Source organism: Helianthus annuus, chromosome 16, assembly GCF_002127325.2.
Source record: "Helianthus annuus cultivar XRQ/B chromosome 16, HanXRQr2.0-SUNRISE, whole genome shotgun sequence".
NCBI classification, from domain to species: Eukaryota; Viridiplantae; Streptophyta; class Magnoliopsida; order Asterales; family Asteraceae; genus Helianthus; species Helianthus annuus.
This window is the reverse complement of record NC_035448.2, coordinates 138,197,071-138,204,094: the sequence shown is the minus strand read 5'-3', so window position 1 is coordinate 138,204,094 and position 7,024 is coordinate 138,197,071.

Sequence of the window (7,024 nt, the reverse complement as noted above, 5' to 3'; positions counted from 1 at the left end):
GGATAGCGGTGTGGCCCTTTCGTAAACACTTCTGGGCTTTAAGGAAAGAGATGATGCCTACAACAGCACCACTCTTGCCGCCACGAATCACGAGTGATTCTTTACCAGAACGAGGGATACGGAAGATTTTCTCCTTGCAAATAATCTCCGCTTAGTGTCGAGATAACCAATCCATTCCAATGACAACGTCGAAACTACCCAGAACGATAGGAATAAGATCGATGGAGAAGGTCTGACCAGCTAGGACGAGGTTACAGCCCTTAACTATGTGTGTGGCTTCAAGACCTTTACCGTTTGCTATTTCTACCGTGTGCTTGGTGTTCAAAAGTGTTGGAGTGCGCTTAAGCATTTGGCTAACTTTTAAGGACACGTAGCTAGTATCGGCACCCGAATCAAATAAAACAGTAACAAAGAAATCATCCAGAAGAAACTTACCCATCACAACGTTGGGGTCGTTCCTTGCTTCTCCCTGACCAATCACGAACACTCGACCTTGGACGCCATTGCCATTATTGTTACCTCCGTTGTTGTTTCCATTGTGGTTCCCATTCCTTTGGTTGTTGTTCTGATTCTGATTCAGCTGGGGGCAGTTCCTCTTAAAGTGGCCTTCAGCACCACACTGAAAGCATCCTTTATTTCCCTGCTGATGCTGCTGCTGGTGGTTCTGTGGAGCTTGTTGTTGTTGACGATTCTGAGTCGCAGGACGTGGGCTCCTGCAATCTTTGGCTTCATGACCTAGCTTGTGACATCTCTGACAACGACCCTTGTTGCACTGGCCGCTGTCGTGCAGATTACATCGATTGCACTTAGGGTGATTTCCCTTGTACCCACCCTGACCTTGATTTCCAGATGACTGCTGACTGGGGCTCCTGTACTCATCTGTCTTTCGCTTCTGAGATTGAGCTGAAGCAGAACCCTTGCCCAGATTTCCATCCCACTTGCGCTTATTATCGTTGGGAGCATCAGAAGTAGTGGCGCTAATACGTTTGGGCAGTTTGTTCTGCTCAACTACCTGATCAGTGAGACGATGAGCCAACTTGACGATTTGTTGTATAGTGCCAAGGTTAGCTGAGGTTACGTAGCTTTGAATTTCTGGCACCAAGCCCTTAAGGTACAGCTCAATGCGTTTGTAGGGAGGGTCCACCATAGTGGGGCACAGGATGGCCAGCTCATTTGACCTCTTCGTGTATGCCTCGATTTCAGACCCAGTCATCTTCAGATTGAAAAATTCTACCTCTAGCTTATGGATGTCGTCAAGACTGCAGTACTCTTCTCTAATCAGTTCTTTGAAACCGTTCCATGGGGTTAATGCAGCTCCTTCGAGTGTTCCAGTAGCATATTTCACCCTTCGATCTTCGGGGCATTCACACATCTCAAAAACAGACTCAAGCTTCTCGAACCAGTGAAGAAGGCCTACAGCACCTTCCGTGCCGCTGAAAGTGCTAGGTCGGCAATCCATGAAGGTTTTGAACGTGCACACAGGAGGCTGAGCATGTTGACCTGTGGTGCGAGAATAAATGACAAGGTTAAGCACGAGGGTAGGTTTGCGAAGGTAAGATCTAAACGTCCTAAGATAGGTCGAAGTAGCAGGTTATACCTCCTGCAGGAACAGCTGCGAGTGCCTCAGCAACTCGTTCGTTGATCAGAGCTGTCAACTGGGCTTGAGTGAGGTTGATACGTCCTCCGTGTCCGCTCATGATCTTCATCACGAAGCAACGTAAGTGAGAAAAGTGTCGTGAAAGTGCGTGTGGGACGACAGTAGAGAGTAAGCACACAAGGTTCAGTAGCAGCTATCACGTTAACTAATGCACAGTGTGAGCTATCTAACCGACAATATAACATAAATCATACCACCTATTGTGTCGAGTCTTGCACGTGGAGTGAGGCGTCGTTGTGGATCGTTGAGCACTGCAGGTTATAGTCTGGTTTTATCAAAAAGCTTTTCCCTTTTTAAAACCAAGTTCACTATAACCAATGGCTCTAATACCAATCTGTCACACCCCCAAAATCCACCATGCGGAATACCACCGCTTGGAGGCGTGACGTGACCAGGATCGAGCCACCAATCATACTGAACAATGTATTTAAGTAAATCAAGCCAACCACAATACGATTTGTGACCAAAAGCTAGATTACCAAGTTTTAATTTAGACAACGGAAGCATAAACATAAAGTTCAAAACATAAGTTCGCAGTTCATAAGTTTAAAGTCTGAAACATAGGTTTAATAAGTTCATAATGATTTAAATATTAAACACTGGACATAACTGTCCGTACACCACAACGACTCCATCCTCGTGCAAGCTCCAAGCAGTTAGCGACCTGTAAGGCATGTAACAACGAGTCAACAACAAAGTTGAGTGAGTTCACGTTTGGTTGTTTAGTTTTTAAGTTGTTTTCCGAAAACATGGTTTGTCTTTCGTTGGCGTAATTGCCGTGGGGGTTACCCCTTAGTTGAAAGAAAGTTTTAACCAGTTCATTCTTTATTACCCATACCATTTTCATGATTAGTGGGGGCTTCCCCATGTGAACCACTAGACCGTATGATATCGACTACTACGCAAGTAAGTTGTGCCCTACATCAGTGTCTATCATCACTGATTGTTTGCCATAGTCCATTAGTACACGCCCGTCCGACTGGCACGGTGTGAGGTTTGTTAAACCTAATAGCGCTATTAACTAATGATCCGCTCGACATTGGCTACGGCGATTAAGTCGATATAAAATGAGGGACTTATGATAGAGTTTTGTCTAGTAAGTTTTAAAGTTGTTGTCCTACCCAAGGAGGACGAACGTACGTAGTTCTACCCAAGGAGAATACGCAGGAATAATATTGGCATCCTACCCAAGGAGGATGGCCGTACATATCCTACCCAAGGAGGATATGTAGATTCAATTTTAAGTTCTTTAACCCATTCCCAAACCACCGGGAATCCCATGCCTTAGAAAGTGTGTGAACTCACCTCGGTTTGCTCGGTTAGATTCTCAAATATAGCTAATAGTCAGAGTCGATCAATCACGTCCGAATATAATTACCAGTTAATCATTTAGTGGTTTTTCAAATAGAGCACAAAGTTCCTACACGTATCTATCACATAACATGCATTACTTTAACGGTTTATGCCCATATAAACTCCCCATCCATTCCCCTTCAGAAATAAACATACGACATTGCACATAACACTTTTATCGACACATAACATGTTAGATCATTCACAGATAACATATTCGACATTTGGACATGCAAATCACTACTTATGTGGTTTTAACTTAATTATCCGAAACTGGGCTGTTTTCGAGCATTTTAATAAAATAGTTATCTTATTTCAAAAATTCCCAACTTTTTATAGAAGATGCTAAACGACCCAGATATTACTATGTAAAAATCTCGGGATTTAATCCATCACCAATATTTTACTAAAAATCATTTTCCGGTCTGCACTCAGATTTATTATTTTCTGACTGCAGCCCACGGAATAATTCACTAAAAATTCATTGTAAGTCAGATTGACGAAATTCCATTGGGACAATTACTACGACATTAGTGTCCATCTACTTTACAGATTTCATGGGCTGATCCGACACAGAACTCAAGTTATGACTGAAAACACATCGCCAATTTTCTGCAGAAAAATGCAGCTCTAGCTGCTGTTAGAAATGACACTTTAAAAATAGTAAACGGAGTCCAAAAATTATGATTCCGGTGCCACTAGAACCGTATTTCCTAATATCACATTTTAGACTCAAAATATCAGTTTTCGTTGAGTTTATGACCTGTTTACAGCCAACTGAAGTCGGCTGTAAAACCGGGACAGATTCTGTTTTCACTTTCCAACTTACTAACTTGTGTTCGATTGATTCCGTTAATCATGTTTAGTGATCACAACAACATCACACATCAATATTAATCAGCAAAACATCAGATAATCCACCAATAATCATAATCACACAAGATCTACATGATTTACACACCTATCTTCCCTTTATTCATCTTATTCATCTTTTATCCAAGACTAATGTAAGTTCTTTTAGAGTTTCATAAGTTTTTAACCATTAATCATCTATTAACCATAAAATACATGAACAATATGAAGATTTAAGAAACTTACTACTAGCACAAGGCTAGGGAAGTTCAAGTGTTGAAAAGTGGTGGTTAAAAGGAAACGAGAGAGGTCCTTCAACTTCCGAACAAACCGAGCTTCGTTGTATGACCCGTAGCACCTTTGTACAAGCTTGGAATGGATGATTGAGTGTTGAAGATGGTGGTGATGGGGCTGCTTGGTTGAGCCGAGAGCAAGAGAGTGAGGGGAAGAGGGGTGTTGAGTGAAATGTGTGTGTTATGACCTAGAGGTTCATACTTATAATTTCCAATGAGTTTTTAACCCTTGGGTCCTATGTCTACCAAGGTACATAGCATATCCTTACACAATCTCCACAAATCTTGTAGAATCAAGTGAAGGTCTTGAAATAGGCCATGTGAGCCGATTTCATGCCTATGGGGGAGGGGTCTATGTGCAATTTTTTTGCACCAATTAGTTGTCATGTGTTTCTTGTAGTACATAATCAAATCTAGATCATGATCTTTCTCAATCCAAGAAAAGATTAAGTAATCTTAGGAAGATTATGGAGGATTTTGGTGGGGGCCACTACCTTGGGCCGTCCACATGTAATGGGGGGGGTAAAGTGTAAATTCCCATGGAAGTGTAAGTAATCTAATTAGTTTTCTAGTATAGTATTGGGACTTTAACGTGTTATCATATTACAAGGGGTGTTATGGTGCTGGGGGACCATAACTGGTTCAGAAAATAAAAACAATGCTTCTAGCATTATTTTGGTGTTCCGGGTAAAGTCCGGTTGTTCGGTCCGATACTGTTCCGTTACAATGCTTAATTAATTCGTAAAGCGTCCTATATATATATTTTTGTAACGTTTTTAATTTTCAACACTCACGAAAATATAACGGACTATTTAGTGACCTTTCTGTACACTATTAGTATATTAACAAGTACATGTAAGTATAACACAGATATCAGAAGCAGTTAAATGATTCAGCACAGTCATCAAACACTTTAATTTTCATTAATAAACTGCACGGTTACGTGTAAATTTGAGGGTTGTCACATAAATAGGGATGAGGTCTTCTCATTTGGACAAGTTTTGGTTCCCAGAGGGGAAACTCTGTCCAGTTGGTTTCGCGGTTATGTAACTTCAAATCATTGAATAGAAACCAGTTTAAATTAACCTGTTCGGTGTCGATTCTTCTTCTACTCCTTTCTTATCAATAATATTCCACCGAACCGGTTATCTCGGGACCAAAACTCTGTCAAACCTGCCGGATCCTGGAATCTCAACAATGTGAGAAACCAAGTCTTTACAACTCAAGTATACAACCTCTCCTTGTAAAGCAAGAATCTTTAAAAACCAAATATACAACTCATAACCTCTAACTATCCTTCCAAGTAAGTTAACATGTTATAACTACATAGACATAGAAAACATGAATGTTTGAATCAACAAACACAAGGTTAGTGACTTGTTTCAAAGGTTTTAAAGAGCTCACTTTCAATGTTGAAAGTTCATCACTCAAAGTCACTAACACAAACCATTTTGTAAATCCTTACATGATACCAAAAGATCAAATCATGTTCTTATTTTACAAGTAAATCAGGAACTTACCCAATCATGACAAAGTGAATAACAACATATAAACTAGATATATTCATCATAAAAGTTACAAGATTTGAATGACCTGGCAAAGTGTTCTTAACCTTGGATTAAATGGAGACAAGTCTAAAACTAAGCTAAACTACTAGAAAAGATGAAAAGACAAAGTGAAAGTGGCATGGAATGAAATGGGTGTTTTCTTAAAGTGGAGCTTGATCTTCTATTTATACGCATGCTGGGAGATGGGGCACAACCTATGACTAGTGAAGCATGACCCCGTGCTGAGACAACTTTTGATTCCACTAACTTGGTTAGTTAGATCCATACAAACATTGGGCATCGGGCTGTGGCAGGTTGAACATGTGAGCATAGGGGGGAAAGAATTATTGTTCATTAGTTGTGGGGCATAGGGGTATAGTCAACTGAAGTCTTTATCTTCTAGTAACTAGGCACAAGGTGTGCCTGATGGGGAATGACCCGCGCCTAAACTGTGTCACAAGCATTTTCTTCACTTTTAACGTGATTTCGTTCGTTTGCTCATCCATGGGCTAGTTGTTCTTGAAAATTCAAAGTAAACAAATAAATATCTAATCTACTTGAATGTCCAAGGGAAAAAACGAGGCGTAAATGATACAAAATTGATGTGCACATCATCATGCAACCTCGTCCTTCCTTTCGTAAGCTTCTTTCTCAGTTGAAGACTATGGATTATATATATTATTCTTCTGCTCGTATTTTCCATTTGTTGCCTTTATCGCTAATCATCATTGACCACAGTTCATATTATGGCTCTTACTTACATGGTTGTGGTCACACACATCAATTTACTAAGGACGACATTCGGGTGCTCAAGCATGAGGTTATGGCCCAACTCATTGCTAACATTGTCGGAATGATGGTCATGGTGTCAACACATGTCCAAATTTATCAAGCTTTCCACATCTAAGTCACTCTCCTGACCTAATTTGGGCCATGCCATTCATGCTAAATGCCAGGTTAATGACAAATATCTAGATTAGTTTATTGATTATCAGGCTTCGACACACATGACATCATTTCTAGACATTCACCACTCATCCACCCCTTACTTGGGTAAAGAAAAAGGTCAACTTTGGAAATGAAAATGGTTTACATACATCTCATGTTGGTAAATCCTCCATTCTCAAAGACATCGATATGATGAATGTTATTGTCCCACAATTAAATACCAGAAAACTGACGTCAAGTTATCTAGCTAACATATTACTTTTTCGAAATGTCTTTATCATCTAGGATCAAATTATAGGGGAAATTCTAGCACAAGGAAAACGTGAACATGGACTTTATGTTCTCGAGGATGGTTAATGTTCTCTATTATAACA